The sequence below is a fragment of the Xiphophorus couchianus genome, chromosome 18, assembly GCF_001444195.1.
Source record: "Xiphophorus couchianus chromosome 18, X_couchianus-1.0, whole genome shotgun sequence".
In the NCBI taxonomy this organism is placed as follows: Eukaryota; Metazoa; Chordata; class Actinopteri; order Cyprinodontiformes; family Poeciliidae; genus Xiphophorus; species Xiphophorus couchianus.
Genome location: NC_040245.1, coordinates 3,929,396 through 3,949,551, shown reverse-complemented (window position 1 = coordinate 3,949,551; position 20,156 = coordinate 3,929,396). Strand labels below are relative to the sequence as shown.

The window sequence follows — 20,156 nt, the reverse complement described above, 5'->3', positions numbered from 1 at the left end:
TCTGCGTTAAGCCTGTGTTGAATGTAGAGTCATTCAGCTCAGATTTGATCTGTTTATATTGACATTTTCAAGCTTCACTAAAGGTCCTTCACCCAAAAACGCATTAAATTACTAGACTAAAAAATAACTGATTCAATGCATTGTTTATCTTGTATAACAAAACATTTTGGTCACAATCCAGTTCGATTCAGGATAAGGCTGAAAGGATTAATCGGATTAATCACTGAAAGAACTTCATAATCAGAGCAGTAATTAAGCCAAAACTGTACATAAAATATATGCATTTTGCATACAAGACTGTAAATATATTTCACCCACAGCTCAAGTGGCAGTTTTAGCTCCACCTGATTCAAAATCTGTTAAAAATAAAGAAATCTGTTAAGCACCTTTTGTTATTCAATTATTAATCCAAAAATAATAACAGATCAGTCCTAGACTGCAGTGATGCCAAGTCCAGCAGAAAAGGCAGAGCTTTTCACATGAAGTATATTTTTAGCTGTGGATACATCCTTTGCATTCACTAAAGAAATGCTTTTATTGCATTTAAGGCAATAAAATCTTGAATTTCTTATTTAGAAAAGGAACTGAATTCTTTACTTGTATGGTTTTATGCATTTCTGGTATTGACAAAATGCTCACATGGTTAAATGAAAAATCTGTAGAATGTGCCAATTATTTAATTAATCAATTAATCACCAGAATAAACATTAGTTGCAGCCTTAATTCAAAAATACTTTATTAATTAAACTAAATGTAACTCATACGATTTTCCACCACCAGTTCTTCTCCAACAAATAAAAGTGTTTGACCTGACAAACCCTGTTTCTCTTGAAATCTAAAATCATTTCCTTTGTTTTGTTCACATCCAAGATAAGACGACTGTTTCCACACCAGGCCTCGTTTCACAGGGACAGATTATTGCTGTGGCACCACATGTGGACCCAAAAACACCAGGCATCCACACCAACGCAGACAGAAACAGAAAATAAAAACACATCTTCTACCAAACGCCCACACAGGAAAATATGGAGTTATTCCCACCAAACATGGTTAATCCGCTTTGATCCAACTCCGGTCCGTTTGTCTAGAAACTCCAGTCCGCTTGTATGATACAGACCAAAATAAATGAATACTGATCCGCCTACAAACCTTGGTGCCGGTTCGGTACAAGTGAACTTTGGTGCAGTTTGAATGCATATATGAACACCAAACACACCAGATACCGTTCCCAAAACAGGAAGTGAACTACAAAGCAGGGCATTCTGGGTAAATACAACCAAAACAAATGAATTAAGCTATCGCTAGCAGCAGAAATGGCTTGATGTCTTTAGTAAAAGACAAAAGAGAAACCCCTAAAATCTGATGCAACTAGGCCTGTCACGATAGCAAATTTTGCTCAGCGATTAATTGTCTCAAAAATTATTGCGATAAACGATAATATTGTTTGAAGACCTTTTTACACTGATTTAATGGAAATGACGTAATAATGCATGTGATTTCCTGCCAAAGATAGATACACTTTATTTTCAAAAGAACATTTAACACTGGAACTGATAAACAAAATAAACAAAACAACCAAAAACAAAAATAAAATGGATTCTCAGTCTCCATTAACAAAAAACTCACTTGGAAAAAAAACTAAACAACATAAAGCCAAAGTGTAAATAAATACTGCATTCAACCAAAAGAGGGCAGATTATGAAGTTTGTATACTATGTTGCCCTTCAGTAATAATTAGATTTAAATAGAGAAGATGGGCACATCGACTACCTGATGCAATAATTCACACTACATGATTTTTTGCTCCTATTTTTCCCCTTACAACAATCTTAGAACGTTGGTCTTTCTAAGATTGTATGGTGTGTTACGGTAGATCGTTGCCGCTCCGATCCAAATCAGGGGTTTTCCCCGACTGGGAGCTTAACGCAGCCTGTTGAATGTGACAGGTAGCCAATCAGAAAGCGTGGATTCTCCTCGTGTTTTCTGAGGGGAAATTATGGAGGGGAATCCCAAACAGTTGACACGGAGCAACCCGAAGTCCAGCGGACATTGGAGATGATATGTGGAAACAACATTAATGTTTATTCAACATGCAAAGAATATAGAAATGACAAGGGGAGGAGTTGGAGCGAAATTGCTACCGCAGTTGATAAACCCAGTAACTTTTCAGCTGTTCTTCGTTACGTGACGTAAATAGGTTCTAATGATTTTCATTCGGTCAGGACTTTACGCTGACAATAGCCACATGCATTGCAGGTAGATTGTTGTAAAAACATTGCCTGGTTTTAAAATTAGTTAACTGGACTTGACAATCGTCCGACAGCTCGTGTGCGCTGGGCATTACACCAAGTAAAATGAGGAAGGGGGAGTCAGTGGAGAGCACCGGAGTTGAGCCTTTTTTCATTCGGTGTCATTAACAGAAAGCGAAAAAGGCCGGAAGAGACGATAATGCCGATAATTAAAATGACGTCGATAGTTTTAATTTATCGTACGATTAATTGATTTACCGTTTATCGCGACAGGCCTAGATGCAACTCCATTTTTGTTTCCATTTTGTGAAAAATTTTATTGCGTTCAGTGACTGTTTCCATTACAAATGTGGGCAAAACTTTGTCAATATGTTGAAAAATCACAATTTCACAAATGCTGTGTTTCCATTAAATAAAAAACGTAATTAAAATCACACGTCGATAAGTTTGTTCACACGTTAAGTCATTACAAAAAAACACTCTGCGCCATCGTCCTCCTACTACTTCCTGTTTTGTTCCTCATGGTTTCTTCCAGTGGCAACATCTGGTGTTTGATCATGTGACTCGTGTGATGCGAAAAAAAGTGTTTCTGTTGCAGTTTTGAAAAACATACCAATTTTAATACAACTAAAAATAACCAAACTTATCCTACCAACAAAACTATCAAAAAATGATTTTTACAAAATAAAGCAAATTTATTTTCAAAATGTCAAACTGCACCATTATGTGGTGAATGGACACATAGCTAAAGTCTTCTTCAGAGGTTGTCATGTTTTGTTCAGTGGTTCTTGGTGCAGCGCCCCCACAGGTGAGGAGGAGAACAGTTTCAAACGGGTTTGGTTGGTAAAAAAAACTGAAAATGTTGCCACTTTGATCCCCAAACAAACCGAGTGTACCGGATTATTATGTGTGAAAACAGCCTAATAAAGTACTGATACCTGAACTGATGCACAGCTGACTGTCAGCTCACCTTGCTACAAACAAGCAGGAGGGCTTATTTAAAGTCAAATGTCTCTCCTTCTGACCATATAGTTAAAAACTCTTAAAACCACAGGAATTGTGGTTCTAAATTAATTAAAATGAGGCACGAGCTGGAACAGGAAGTGAGGTAAACGGTGCAACCATGAGGTCTCACACAACTCACAAAATTATCCCAATCTATGCCATAATCTCTGTGTTGAAGCAAATTAATCCATTTATCATAGATAATGGTGCTGAAGTTAGTAAATACAACCTGAATCCCAACTTTAATGAGTTTAATCCAATGCAAATACCGTTTTGCATGTCAGACATTTGAAATTTAATAAAATAGCTTTTTACATACTGACCATAATGACAGCAGACCACAGAATTGAGATAATCAACTTCCTCTGAATGACTGGGAACCTGCCACAGAAAGTGGCAGAATCTATAAACCCACCAGCCAAAAATCAACAATTTCTCACGTTTTAGCTCGAGGTAGCAGCTCTTTAACGGGACAGGACCATTTTGGCTTTACAGTTATTCACCATAAGGCTGCATTCAGGCTGCCCTTATTGTTGCGATGCTCTAATATTAGCTCACTGCTGCTGATAATTCATAGGTTGTTCCCTCACTGCAGCAGACGCAGGATTTCCAGATTTATAAAGGCCTGCAAAGACTTACAGTTCACAAAACTCTTCATACAATTAACCTGACAAAATCTGCTGTGAGTTGACATTATAAAAACTAGAGGTGAGCGATATGGACTTAAAATTTTATTGCATTATTCTGTAGTACCATTGTGACAACTATGAAGGTGACAATAAGAACTATTTATAACTATGTTTTTAGGAAACTGTAAAGCTGTGACTGTGTGTCACATCAATTATAGCTTCACAAACACAAATACTGCTCTTTACAAACATTTATATTTGGATGGCCTCCAGTCACATGAGAAGGTGTGATTTATGACACTAAAATGCACAAATTCAGTGCATTTAGTCATATTTTCAAATGTACTGATGCACCTTTATTGAACAAAATGGAGAAAAATAGTAAAAATCTTGACAGTTTGAGGTTTCTTTAAACAGTAATTGGAATTTATGACAACAACAACAAATCAAAATATTATCTTGATAAGAAATTTATCACAATAAATTATAAACAATATGATTAATTCCCACCCCTATTATGAACTAACTTTAATAACTGTAAATAATAATTAACCTGATAACTGTTTAATCATTTAAAATGCCACATTTTAAATGATTAAACTTTTTTATTTTTTAAGCTGGTAACAAGCAGTGAGTGGTACTGTGTTTAACAGACGTTAATTACTTTATTAATGCTGATTAAAAATAGGATTTATTCCTCCAGGTTACAACTGAAAGCACAAAAACAAAAAGGCAGCAGCAGCTCTATCTCATCTGTAAATGGCTGAAATTTTAATTTATCTACATTTTCCCCTTTTTTTCATTAAAACTCCGGTTAAAAGTGCAAACATCGCCATCCTCCCCCTCTCTGCTCAGCTCCATGTGTCACTAACACTTGTGCAAATAAAGACAGATGACTGTGACGGTGGAGTCCAACAGCTGTCTCCACAGTCAGCAACAGGTCTGAATGGGAACACTGGGAGAGAAATAACAAAAAAATAAAACTTATTCTGCTTTTTATATCCCAAAACCGACCGCGAGATTTCAAGACGACTTTGGGAGAAATAAAACTTTCCTTCTGTCGTGGTGAAACTCAGCTGTGGTCAGCAATACTCACTATGAACCGAGTCCAGCGAACCAGCACCGGATCCGTTTCCGCGGAGGAATCCAGCTGGGAAGCCGCGACATTAGCCGTGGAAGCGGCGGAACCGAGTGGAGCGGCCGTGGGCTCGGAAACACGAAGCGTGTCGCATTCCTTTGGTTTCAGTGTCGTGACGTTACCGGGTGAGACAGCCGGTCAACGGGGGGAGGGAGGGAGATTAGCGCGGCTCTGTCAGCAGCCAAACACGGGTTAGAAATCACAGACAGCAACGCCTCCTTCCTGCTCTGCGTCCCTCGCATCACAAACGGACCTGCAGGTGTTTTACCTGCACGGTCACGTGACGCACATTTGACTTTCTACACTTCCTGTTGGGAGGTTCATTTCCAGGTTTGGTTTGGTTTTGTTTCGGTTTTTTCCCCACAGTAAATAATAAACCGGTGGGCAGCGGACATTTACAAAACGTGTAAAACAGTGATGTGTTCAAGGACCAAAACTGACGGTGGGAAAATTAGAAAACAACCTATTGCTGTACTTTTTAAATTTTTTTTTACATGGATCAAGGTTGAATTAGTTAACAGCGGTGGAACTAGAGGCAAAGTGTCTCTCCTTTATTTGCATTTATTCATTTTAGTCTTTAAACTACCAGAATTTGCATATAAACGTTTATTTTTGTCTGTCTGATGTCATTAACTATAAATCAGATAATCTGATCAGTAACTCAGTACTTGATTAGCTTTCATGGAATACTCAGTTAATCTCACATGAGTAACTTCTTACAGAAAGCATATTCAAAACAAACCGTGATGCGTTCAAGGACCAAAACTGACGGTGGGAAAATGAGAAAACAACCTGTTCATGTAGTTTTACATAGATCAAGTTTCTAATAGTCAACAGTGGTGGAACTAGAAGTGGGTAGTAATGAGTTACATCTACTTGTGTACTTTTACTACGCTGTACATTTTGCTACTTTTGACTAAAATTCATTATGTTTTGAGGATAGATAGACGGATGACTTACTGTATTAATTTTATTGAAAAAATAGATTAAGTGTTTTTCCTTTATTTATTTGCTTTTTTTATTTTAGTCTTTAAACTACCAGAATTAGCACGTCTGATGTCACTTTTAAATATAAATCAGACAATCTGCTCAGTAACTCAGTACTTAAGCATATTTTATGGAGTACTCTTTTAAGCTTACATGAGTAATTCACAACTAAAACAAACTGTGATGTGTTCAAGGACCAAAACTGACAGTGGGAAAATTAGAAAACAACCTATCCCTATAGTTTTACATGGATCAAGTTTGTAATAATCAATAGTGGAACTGCGCCATCACCTTACAACTACTTCCTGTTGTCGTCTTCTTTGTAGTTTCCTCTGGTGGTAACATCCGGTTGTTAGTCATGTGACTCGTGATGCAAAAAAAAAAATGTTTCCATTGCAGTTTTGTGAAATAAACCAATTTTGATACGGCCAAAAAAAACACCTCGGCGTGTTTACAAATTTATTTCCATTAAGCAAATTTATTTTTGAAATGTCAATTATAAGGTCAATGGAAACGCAGCTAGTGCTTCAGGTGAGTAAGTTAAGTGTAGATCAGGTGTTGCACCTTAAAATGCTTTCTCAAAAAATGCTTAGTGATATCTGGGAACCCTCTTTGTTTTGTTTTGGTTTCACTTCTTATCGTTGCGTTCGTTCTGCACATGTTCAGGTACAAAACAAACGGGGTAATCGTTCGGTATGCCAGACCAACGAGGCTGTTCTGGATGTTTTCAGTAAGAAGACGTACCAGGACACCTTAAGACCAAGAATATATTCAACTTCCAGCCTCGCAAATGTGTATTTTGCCATTAGATAATGACTCCCTCTCACACAACAAGCGGTGACAGTCTGCCTCAAATTAGCCTGTTTATCTAATCAAAGCATGCTGCTGTGAAATACCAAGTCTGCCTGTTAATATAAGCACATTCATCACCCAACAGTGCACAAACACAGACACAGCCAAGGCCAAATTACAGAACATGACGTCAGAAATCCAGTCAAACCCCTCCAAGGATTATTTGATTTGCTTGAGTGTGGATGCAGTCAGATAAGCAAAAAACAAAATAGTTTACAAAGAACAAAATTAACTGAATGAAAGGTTTGGTTGTTTAATAAAGAAAACTGGTGAATTTATTTTGAGGTGCCGATCAGGAATGTATCTAATACCTGAGCGAGGAGGAAGCCTGTTGACATTCCTGAGTAAAAATACAGCAGAAACTGGTTCAGCTGACGTATCAACGGCAGAGACGCACAAAGCTGCCAATCCAGAGGCCAAGTTCAAACAAAGCTGGCAGTGTTGCAGCCAATGAGAGCCGACTTTCAGGCGCAGGTTGTGGAATGTGGAAAGGTCAATGATAAAGACAAGCGGAGAAAGTAGGGTAAATGAGTACACAAGCTGATTCCACACATTTCCACACAGACTTTCTGAATGCGCCTGAAGGAACCATTTCCAGATTTCTACATGCTCAACAACAAAGAAATACTTTTAATAAACTCTGAGGCACCTTTAAATTGGTTATAAACTTACGCTTAGGTTGCAAAATGGCACATTTAAACCGGTCACAATAAGCAATAAATCAATTAATTGCATGATAAATTGAAACAAGTGCAATAATTTCCATTTGCGTGATTTATCGTTTTCTCTTTCTACCAAAAACTGGATGATAAAAGTCTTCAGTCTGGTGTTTTAGTCTCAACTAGCCATTTTTTGAAGGATAATTTTGTTAACAGATACTTCATAATTCATATTATTTGTTTCTCTTGTTTTGTGTATTTATTTTGGATATTTAAAATGTCTTCCAGTTCCAGTGTCAAATGTTCTTAAAGTTTATTGTTCTTTGAGAATGTGTTCTTGCATTATTATGTCATTGCATTACCGGAAAATGTTTATTGCAATAACTTCTGGGGAAATTTATCATCCAGTAAAATTTGTCACTGTGACAGGAGTAACTGCTGATTATTATGTTTTGAAGGGAAATTTTGTTTTGTTGAGACGTCATAATTTTTTTTTCTGTTTTATTTTGGATTTTTAAAAGTTTTCATGTTAAATGTTCTTTGGAAAGTAAAGTTTACTGATGTACTTGCATTATTATGTCTTTATCATATTTGTTGTAAATAGTCTCAAAATGATTATATTATTGTTTATATTGATCATTTCTGGGACTATTCAGTGTCCAGCAAAAATTTTTATAGTGACAGCTTATAAAACGATACTAAAAATGTACATCTACTGCATTAAATATTTTCCATGACTTCAGACCTATCCAGAAATATGACATTTTTCATGTATTTATTAAACATTTTCTACATTTTTATGCCTGTTTTGCTCATAAATCCTAACATTTTTGAAGGAGAATGACCAAAAATAGACGATATTTTCAAAAATAAATAAATAGAAATAACCTTTTATCTGATGTAGACATTGATCATAAAAAAACCCCAGTTTTGGCCGATTTTGGGCCCCGAGACTTAACTTAACTTAACTGTAGCCTAATTGGAGGAGATTATGACAATAAATGCAACAAAACAAGCATGAGAAATTGACAATTAAAGTTCAGTCCACTTCCAAATTATTTTAAAATAACAGGAAAAAAAAAGAACCAACTAATAGCAACCAAACACTTCATCCTTAATCTAGCACAAAAAAAATTCTACCAATTTAATAAAAGTTTCACCTTCATGTCTCGTGATGTACTGTTGAAACCCATTTAGACCAAACTACACTGCAGAAACTATTTGAAATATGCGTAAAGTGAAGGATATACAATGTATAAGTAATAAATGTTGCATGAAACACACCTCTCATTGTCAAGAGAAGAAAATGTGAATTAGTCAAAAGATTACCAGAAAAATGCTTCGGATCATAGATGAAAATACTACGTGTCCTTCAGTGAAAGCAAACTTCGGTGAGTCATGAGCGACTGAAAATGTCTTATGAATTTCCAGACAACAGGAATATCCACTTAGCAGATATAACAGATCCAGAAACGATTTCTGTTTCAGCAGGAAACAAATACCGACTCTGAGAGGGAAGGAAGAAACAAGACGGACAAGAATCTGCCAAGGCCCGATACTTGCTAGCTCATGCTTAAAAATAGATTAGATTTATTGTTTGTAAATACGAGAAATCAGATAACTGCGGTAAAGCTTGTTGATGACGTAACCGGCAGGCATCAAAACAGAGCAGCGTGGAGGAGAGTGCAAAGGAAGAACTCGTTAAAAAAGTATGTGCAAAAAACATCAGTTATCTGGGCCGGGTTTAGGTTTAACCTCCGGCGACGCTCAGGAGGAGCGCGGCAGATGTCACGGTCAGACAGCGACACGTGTTAAAATACATACAAATATTTACATTACAATCAATTAGTGTCTGATTTTTTTCATTTCTACTGTAAGTTTTACACAAATCATATTGTGGTATATATTATTACCACCACCCATTACAATATATATGGTGATATGAATTTCATGCCATATCGTACATCCCCATTTCAGGCTTAAACTTCTTTTTTTTGTTTAAATCACGCAACATTTTAAGAAATAAAATCTTTTCTCTTTTAAAAAATGAACTGAATTATTATTTAGTAGCATCTTCTTCATACGTTTCTTTTACTATCTTAAGCAGCTACTACAGAACAGGACAATTTTTTGATTACTCGCCAAATGACTCAATTACGAAACTAATCTATTGAGAAATCAGGCTGAATTTGTGACCAAACTAGCCATAATCTCAAGTGGTGTCCAGTAAATATGTGAGTCATGGTGGCGTTGTCATTACATAATGATGTCATGTCGTAAACAGAAGCAATGAGGGTGCGATCATCACTTCTCTCACTAGGAAAACACAGACGTCATGTGATCTCAGATTTAAAGACAGTCCTGAAAAGTGCTGCTCTTTAATCAGACGCGGCAGACATCATGTGACCCGTGAACCTGCTGGGAAGCTGCCGCTGTGGTGGAAGGGATCAAGTAAAGCTGTGTGAAGATTACTCACAATTTGAAAATATTATGTGAAGATGAACAAAAAGGTTCTTTCAAGAGTCCTACAAAAGGCAGGATCCTGAGAAATAATCTAGGAACGGGTTGAGTCCTGTCCATCTCATCCAGACTAGCAAAAGCTTTCGTTTCCTCCTCTGAAACCCGACCGGAACAGAGGTGACACGCCGCCACCATCCAGAAGTCTCTCTGTATTGTTTCTGTTAATCCTCCGTAACACTGGGAGCACACAAGCCTCAGCATGATTTCACAGCCAGAACGGGAAACGACTGCAGAACAAACATTTACTGAAGCCAAAATAGGGACAAAGAAAGCATCGGCCTTTCAAAAAGAGAAAAACGACTTAAAATAAAACACAAACTACTGGGGGAAAGTAGGTCAGGTTATTGTTCATTTACAATAAAGCTCACATTTTGCTTCCTCCTCTACTGCCGATATCCATATTTACAAGGGAAATACGCCACTAATCTGATTTTGTCTGATCCAATTCAAACATTTATATTATTTGAAAAGAATAAATTTGTTCTTGCATACAGGCGGCAATGTCACAACATGAACCAACATCTCACACCGACGAAGATGCAGAAATGTAAGCATAATTTCTGGGCTGAAACGATTAATCGTGACGAATCGATTACTGAAGTAGTGGTCAACTTATTTAGTAATCAATTCATTGTTAACTGGAGTACAGACTCAAAAAAGGCAATGTGTTGGAAAAAAAACATAGTCAGAGCAGTAATTAAACCAAAACTGTACAAAAATATGCTCATTTTGCATTAAAGGTATAAAAAAAACGATGCACAAATTTGTCAATCTACAAATTATCAAGTGTTCACAAAAGGAATGATATGTTATTGCACTTCAGGTATTTTTTATTACTATTTATGAAGAAAGGAACTGAATTATTTGCATCTTTTAATGTATTTCTAATGTATCATCAAAAAGGTATAAGCGGTTAAATAAAAAATCTGCTAACGTGCCAATTTTCTATCCGATTAATCGGCCGAATAATTGATAGAATAATCGATTACTAAAATAACTGTTGCATAATTTTCTTATTTGCTTCGCTCTGCATCATTTAGCAGTGAGTAAACAGCTTCTTCACATCTTATCTGCTGCAGCAGCAACAAAGGGAAACTTGTCCTTCACCTTATCAGGCCTGAAGTTTCACTCCATACCAACAATAACAACCTTGTTGCGTTTTTCTCTCGCTCTAAAACTCCTCGTTAAGTTTGCTTGTGCTTGCAGAAGCGGAAGAGATAATAAAAGCAAACAGTCTGATGCTCGTGTCAGTCAGGAAGGAGAAGACGACAGGCGACCCGTCCTGCAGCAATTCTGTGTCCACTTTACCTGAACGCATTAGATTTAGTCTAAATCTGCTGCAGGAATCTCCAGCATTCTTTGCATGGTTTTATTTTAAATCGAATAGATTCTTCAGGCCTTGTTTCATAGATGAAGCCCTGCAGCAAACATTTACAAGATGCCATAATTGCGGGTTTGAACCAAACAAATGCAGCTGATTGACGGTGTCAGAAATGGATCTGCTGCTCCAGTAACAGGGAATCTTTTTTTTAGTTCAGCCGCTGTTGTTTCTGATTCTGAGCGCCTCCAGGCCCATGTTGGAGTTGGCCGGTTCAGTCATTCCTGAGGATTTTCTTTTCTGTTCACCAAGTCCAGTTCTTTAGCAACGTTTAAAAAAAAGTATTATTTCTTCATTTTTTCAATTTCTTTCTGTTTCCCAACCAGGACTTGTGCAAACAGGCCCACTTCGATCCTGTAGACTCTCAGTGTCCAAACTTTTCGTAACACAAGTTAAAAATTGTCAAGTCAGAAGATATATTGCCCAAAAAATATATCTTAAACAACTAAAAATCTAGTTTTACAAAACCCTAACCCATACAATAATTAAAGTAAACAAAGTAGTTAGACATTTTGTAAGAATGGCTCTGTAAATCAATGTATCCCCCAAAATAAAAAATTATTATGCACACACATTTGCTGGACAATAAATTGTCCCAGAAGTTATTGCGATAACCAATAATATTGTTGTTTTCAGGCCATTTTCTAGTGCTATGACTGAAACGGCATAATAATAATGCAAGAACACATTCTCAAATATCAATAAACTTTTTTTTGCATTAAAGCTTTTATTTGCACTAAAAAGGAAGCAAACAACATATTTACAGATTTAAAGCTTCTTTTCTCAAACAAGCAACTTTTTAACTTTTTATAATTCCTATAACACATTAAACACACTTAATTTAACACACTTAAAAATTACTACTCATATGAAGTTAACTCAATGCAAAATATCCTTAGGGACTGGCATACAATGAAAATGAATATTTTTTTAATGAATCATCATGGATGTGATAAAGCTCAGTGGAGTGTGACGGCAGCAGAACGTTCTCCATCATTTTCATAATTCACTGTGTCGCCATCAGCAGCAAAACAAACATTGATGTCTTTCTGGGGCTTTTTTCTTCCTCTGGTTCTGATGATACCAACAATGATTCCAACCATCAGGATCAGTCCTGTGATCTTCAGAGTCAACATGATGAAGCTCAGAGGAGACGAGGCGGGCGGGACTTCAGCTTGGTAGTGAGCTTCTCAACAAACTGGCAGGTGAATCTTCTGCTGCTCTGAAGATTCACAGTCAGATAGGAAACACAACCAGTCTGTCCTCCAGACTCATATCATCATCTTCACCAGTCGGTTCAGTTTCCGTCTCATCCAACCAGAGGAGACTTTTACCCGGACAGGAATCCGACCAGCTGTGTTTCACCAGAGAACAGAATAATGTGATTTCTCCATTCTTTGTTGGATCAACAGCTGGTGGCGATGAAGAGATGATCAGCAGATTTAGATACACATCTGTGTCAGACCTGCTTTCATCTTGAGGCTGGCAGCGTTAACGTCCAGCATCCTCAGTCATGATGTTGTTGACGATCAGAGAACAATTTCTGTCCAAATCCAGCCTGGCAGCACGAGGTGAACTCTGAACGATTCCTCTCTGAACTTTCTGCTGATTATTCATGTTTTCATTTTTCTCATAAATCCAGTTAACAGACGAGCATGAGTCGGATGATGAAGGTCAGTTACAGGGTAAAACGGCAACATCTCCATCTCTGTGGTAGCTATGGACTGGTTTTCTTCTGTTAACTGCGTCAAACCAATGTGGGTCGTGAGCTTCAACCTTCATTCTGTTTCCTTCAACAAACTGGCAGGTCAATCTTCTGTTGGTGTCGCTCTGACACTTCAGTTAGAGAGGAAACACAGACCGCCTCTTGGTTTTCCTCGTTTCTAATTCCCTTCAGTCAGTTCAGTTTCCGTCTCATCCAACCAGCGGAAACTGTTCTCTGGACAAGGATCCAACCAACCCACCGTATCTCACCAGAGAGCAGAGTAATGTCAAATCATCCTTTGTTGAAAATGCATTTTGTTGAGGTAGATCAATGAGCAAAACATTCAGATACACCTGGCCATCTTAGGAGGTTCCTGATTCAGGTTTACAATCCAGCATAATCAGGATCAATGTCTTCGATGATCAGAGAGCAGTTACTGTCCACATCTAACCTGGAAGATCGATGTGAACTATGAAAAAGCTGCTTCGTTCCAACCCTGCTGAGTATTTTCATCTCTGTGGTAAAACCAAGTAACACTGGAGCATGAGGGAAATGATGAAAGACTGTTACAACAACATTATCCCTATCTGTGTGATAGAGATAAAGCTCTCCTCTGGTTCTTTCAAGCTGAAGCACAATGACCAGAACCAGAACCAACATCTCCTGTCCGTCTATCAGCGGCTGAACTGAGAGACTTTTCTCTGCTGCACATCTGAAAATACTGATCATGTTTCCTCTTTGTGGCTGAATTAATGGTTGAAATCAAATTTACATTAACACCCACCACATACTCCGTCACTTTGCTCTTATCAACTTTATCGTTTCTAAAAACTGACAGTCAGTCCACCAGCAGCAGAGACTGCAGACAGAGAATTAAACCGAGTCAGAACGGAATCCATACTGGTCCAACTGGATCCTTACAGCTAAAAATAAAAATACTTCAGAATAAAAATCTTTTTTTTTTATAAACATGTTTATTATTCACCAGCAGGTGTTTATACAACAAACAGAGTGAGAAAAAAGCACAAAACGGGTATTGATCTACAAAATAATTTACCAAATAATAGAGCTAATAACAGCTATAGAAATCAAACAACCAAATAAAAAGAAATAAACTTCAACACTGGAACTGGAAGACATTTTAAGTATCCAAAGCAAATAAAACAACAGAAACAACAAATAAAATGAATTATGAAGTCTTTTTAACCAAAACTGCCAAAATACGGGTTTGTTGAGACTAAAGCACCAGACTGAAGACTTTTATCATCCAGATTTTGGTAGAAAGAGAGAAACAAACCATGGAAATGGAGTTTGTTTTAATATGTCATGTGGTTAATTGATTTATTGCTTATTGTGACAGGCTTAATGCTACTTCCTGTTCTTCCACACAAAGGTTAGCTTTGTGAAGTACACTTTTAGTTTAAAAGTGTCAGCTTGTATTTTATCATCACAACTCCAATGTTTTGTTATAAATTAATAAAGATCAGATGACCAACTCATATTTTAGCTATTGCTGATTATGGCTAATAATTACACTAATTTAGAGTCAATCAAGTGTTTTTTAAATGTAAGACGATCGTTCTTTTCGCTGACTGAATGTTTATCAGCTTAACTCTGCACCAGGTGCTCTGCAGGGCATGAAGACGGCGCTGCTGTTGAGGTGTGATGTATAATGTGAGAGAACAGTGACCCCTGCATGCACCTCTGGTATCCAAGGAATGTGCTGTATGAACCCAGCACCAAACGGACAACTTTACTGAACTCCCTCCACTCACCGCATTCATAAACGATCACAGGCTCAACATGAACACAGAGCAGAAAAGATTCTGTAGTTGATCCAGAACAAAAAAACACTAAAACAACAGAGGAACGCTACAAGTTAATGCTTTTTTTCATTGCAAGTGTGCGCAAAAGAAACTCGATGAAAATCACGTGATTTTAATCGTGAACAAGCAATAAGTTATTAAAAACAGGCTGCGCCTCCTACCACTTCCTGTTGTCTTCTTTGTGGTTTCTGGCAGTAGTAACATCCTGTTGTTGATCATGTGACTCGTGTGATGCGAAAAAAAGTGTTTCAATTGCAGTTTTGCAAAATAAACCAATTTTGATTCAATCAAAAAAAATCGCACCAAAATATTTTTTTGACAAGAAATGTTTTCAAAATTGCCATTACTCCATTAAGCAAATTTATTTTCGAAATATAAGATTTTCCAATTATATAGTCAACTGAAATGCAGCTACTAATGTTTGAGAGCAACTTAAAAGGTCATTAAAGGAGCTAATCTCTCAGTCGACATAAGCGAACAATTTACATTTAAGTATTAGCTTCACGTACGCCAACAGTCCAGTAACAAGATTTGGTATGTCGAAAGAACACGATTCTCTGTTTTAAACCCGGAATGCTCTGTTCTAACCCCCACAACGCTCCATTCTACTCCGGTTCAGATTAACACAAGAAAATGCTAGTCAGCTGTGCAGCAGACTAGTGAAGCATTGACACAAATCAGTGTAACTTTGAATTCACAGCAACACATGCAATATCGTTGAAGTTGTAAATTCCGTGTAATAGCTAAGAATTTTCCCCAACAATCAACGGCTACGTTCACACAGCAGACAAATGCAATCCAAACCCGACATTCTTTTCCAAAATCTGAGGAATTTCTGGCTTTTTCACAGCAACCTGAATGGTCCAATTACAATCAGTATCCGATTGTTTTCAAAGTGTCCGCAGCCTGAAACAGTTATGTTACGTTTTATCCGACTTTTACGTCATTGACATGAGACATGGATCATAATTCTGAACAAGACGAAGCCAAATGTAGTAAATCTGGATGTAAACAATGATTGAACATTATTAAATTTTCAACCATTGCTCAACCATCTTAAATGGAATGAAAATGTCAGCCTTGTTGTAAAAATAAGAAAACCAAAACAATCAATTCACTTTTTACTGGAGTTAAATAGTTTCACAAGTTAAAATGCTAAAGAAAGACTTATTGGAACTGCTGTCATCACTGCAATATCCAACTAAATTGCCATTACAGCAGCAAGTATGAAAAAAAATTCCTTTCTTTCTGCATAATGAAGCACCTCTAATGCCTTTAGTGTTGTAAAAAAAAAAAAAAAAGTATAATCTCTAATTTATAAAATTTATTCTCAATAAATATAGGTTATGTTTCCTATAAAATGGACGAAATTGTAACATAAAAACAAACAATGCTCTGGTGTTTGTAAATTATTTTCTTTAAAACAACTTTAAAATTCAGAAAAGTTAAAACTTGTTAAAACAAAAACAAATTGAGATCCAGGAATCACAGCTCAATTGTTGTACCTATTGTGATGTCATCGACCTAAATACTGACAGAGCAGAAGTAGTTTGGTGTTTTTTCAACATGGTTTTTAAAATCGTATTATTTTTAATCCTTTAGTTGAAAACAGTGCTTCAGTACTCAGCTGTTTTTCTCGTCATTGTGTTTTTGTTAGTACAAAAAAACACGCCTTTGGGCAATCGCTTTAAATCTCGTAATCCTTGCATAAAAATACACCGTGAACATCGTGTAAGAGGAAACAAAAGTTTAGCAAATTGTTAAACTTTTAAATGACTGATGAGCCTGTCAGAAATCTAATACGGGCAAAAATAATTTACATTTTACCAAATCCATCGTAACTCTGGACGAGCAGCGCAGCGACGTTACAGTAATGTAGAAACGGATCCTAAAACCAGAATAAGCGGTCATATCTGCTGGAGTTACATTCATAAGCAATTTAAGACGTTTAGCGAAGGTCATTAATATCAAACTGTAAACTTCCCATCAAGCTGTGAGCGAGTTTTCATTAAATCAGAGAGAAGAGGCTGCTCTGCTTTCCTCGGAGGCAGCCTGGAGAGCACTGAGAGCGGCTAACGTTAGCTCCTGTTAGCTCCTGAACGCGGAGCGGAGCAGCAAAATAACCTTTAAATACTTTTATTAAACCCGAAGCCGCTTACTCACCCAGAAAGACACGGAGAAACTCTTTCCGCTGCCTCGGAGGGGACTCTGTAAACTTTCCCGGGCCTAGTGGAGCATGAGCGGGATAAGTTTGGGAAAACTGTCTGACATTAGCAGAAGTCTCTTACTTTCCCAGCGCCATGTTGAACAGGGAAAAGAGTACATCCGGGAAACTGGGGCCGAGCGTCACCATGGAAACGGAGGAGCGTCGGTCAGTCCTGCCTGAATATTCATGCAGTTGGTGTCGTCTTAACCTTTTCATCTCTAACGTATTGATTCGCTTGTGAAGGTTTATTTTGATGAGTTATATTGTTGTGATTTATATGAAATCATCATTTGTTTTGATCATAAAGGTCAAACCACCAAAAAAATGTGTGTGTGTGTGTGTGTGTGTGTGTTCATTTGTCTGACATAATTACAACAAACAAAGCCGAAGCAGACAGGCTACATCTTGAGTTTCCTGTTTACTTTATGTAATATAATGTTTATTTACTTGTTACACACCACTAAGCTGCTAATATCCATATATTTTTTGTTGTTTGTCTATTTAGTTTTTCCTATGACAGTTTCACTGTCCCCAACTTTAGAATCTGTGGCTCGAAACGGTTAGACTTTGATATTTTTCTGATAAATTTCTGAAATTAAGCTAAAAAAAAAGGTTTTTTCTAAAAAAATAAAACCCAAAGTGTTTGTTTTTTTTTTTTACTTTTTGAGCTCAAAAACTTCCTTTTTTTCTAGAAAATTTCTGAGATTAATCTAAAAATTCCAGAGATTTTTCTCACAAATGTTCAACTTTTGAAACTCAGATTTTTTTCCAGCAAATCTATTAACCTAAAAATTTCTGAGTTTTCGTCTCAAATTTTAGACTTTTCTAACCCAGAATTTACCTTGTTTCTTTCTAAAAAATTTCTAAGATTAACCTCAACATTTCTGAGTTTATTCTAGAAAACTTTTGACTTTTGAAACTCAGAAGTTTTGTGAGAAAATTTCTGAGATGAATTAATTATTGAATTCATTCATTCATTCATTTTTTTTCCTCACAAATGTTCTTCTTTTCAAGCTCAGATTTTTCTGTGTTTACTATAAAATTTCTGACACTAAACTCAAAATATAAAATGTGTTTTTTCAAACCAAATTTTTGATTTCTGAAACTCATATATTTCCTTGATTTTTCTATAAAGTATTTGAGATCAAGTCCAAAATTTCAGATTTTTTTTCTTGGAAATTTTTTGACTTTTGTAGCTCAAAAATCTCCAACTTTTTCTAGAAAATTTCTGAGATTATCTGAGATTTTTCTCACAAATTTAAACTTTTGAAATGCAGAAATTTCCAAGTTGTTCCTAGAAACATTTTCAGATTAATCTTAAAATTTCTGAATTGTTTTGGGGGAAATTTACCTCTCCTTTATTTGGTCCAACACTTTGCATGGCTTCAGAACTGTTTTTTTTAAAATTATTATTATAGCAGCTGAATAAGAGTCATGATTGTGTGGAAACTGATTCAGAACCAACAGAGAAACAGATGTTGCTGATAAAATAGCAGCCTCCTCCTTTTGGCCCGCTCTCCTGCTGCAGGAGCCGATTGGAAACAAAAAAAACATTTTAATGAGTCCAGAGCTGATAGGAAACCAGCCGAGGTGAAACATGGAGATGAAGAAGAAAAACTGAACTGAATATTTATTTAAAGTTTGTAACCGAGGGAAGAACAATCTCAGAATGATTCATTTTAAAAACAGAGCGGAGCAGAACAACGTGTTCATGTTTCAATTTCAGAGATTAGGCTGGAAGTTTGTTCTGGCTCAATCTGCTGGAGGAGGAAGATGATGAGGAGGAGGATGATGATGATGATGATGATGGCAGAGACACTGTGTCTGTCTGTCTCTGACTAAAGCAAAACAATACAGCCAAAAACACAGTGTGCTTATTAATGAGATCAAACAGAAATGTTTCTAATTTGTCTCTTAAAATAAAAATCTAAATTTTAAAAATCACTTTAGATCTCATCTGCCGCGATTTCTTTATACATCATTAAATAAAGAAATAAAAGAAAGAGAGAAGAAAAGAAACAAACAAATAGAAATTAAGAAGAAAATAAGAAAGGAAGAAAGAAAAAAATGAAAAAACGGAGGGAAAGAGAGGAAAAAAGAAAAGAATGAAGCAAACAAATGAAAACAAATAGCGGCAGCGTCAGATATCCAACACTGACCTCTAGCGGTCGAATCCTCGCATTGCACCAACTGTCTGTCCCGTTATTTTAACCCAGCCGCATTAATTAATAAATAAAAAACAATAAAATGTTCTGACTTTTAGAGTGTCATCAAACTGACCTTTTATGTTCTTAGAATATTTTCTAAAAATTATATTAATGAGAGTTTCCATATAGATTAATGTTCTAAAATAATATATTTCAGAGAACAAATATAACAATTTATTCTCAATTCAGTTCAGTTCAATTTCCTTAAATATAATCATTTTTACACATAATAAAGAAGCAATTTATATGTATACATAAATTATGTTAAATTCAACTGAAAGTGACATTTTAAAATTTAAATTATTTTAATAAAACTCAGCATAATACAGTCAGATAAATGCTTAATCATTAAAAATCATCAAGAAAAGTTTTCTGTCTGGGAAATCCTGTTTCAAGCTTTACAATTTACTAGTTATTTTTGAAGGCAGTATTACACAATCACCTCAAATTCAAGCCGCACTTGTGTCTGTGTTTGTCTCAATCCCAATAAAAACACATTAAAGACATCAATTTACCTTTAACAAAGTGAAATAACTACACTAATGTAAATTTTTCTCTTAAAACTTCTTTAAATCTCCTCTGCTGTAACACAGCAGGTTAAAGAGCCGCTTTGTCCTGCAGCAGAAACTCATTCAGTTTCTCACGGAAACATTGACTTTTTCCTCATCGCTTTGCAAACTGAGATCAATAAACCACAAAAGAGCTGAAAGTGCTAATTAGTTGTGTACCTTTAAAGCTCATTTGCAACATTTGTCTTGTGGAAAATGTTTTTTTGCTGAGTTTGCTCCCTGATTT

The 20,156-nt window shown here is 36.3% G+C and overlaps 1 protein-coding gene across 1 annotated transcript in view; it reads right to left on the bottom strand.

Moving 5' to 3' along the window:
* pak4 (p21 protein (Cdc42/Rac)-activated kinase 4) overlaps positions 1-17,275 on the bottom strand; it is a 44,429-nt gene extending 27,154 nt beyond the window's left edge. Inside the window, exon 1 of the mRNA XM_027999476.1 lies at positions 17,112-17,275. The gene's annotated coding sequence lies outside the window, so the exon portion shown is untranslated. The remainder of the gene's footprint in view (positions 1-17,111) is intronic.
* Between the last annotated feature and the right edge of the window lie 2,881 nt (positions 17,276-20,156).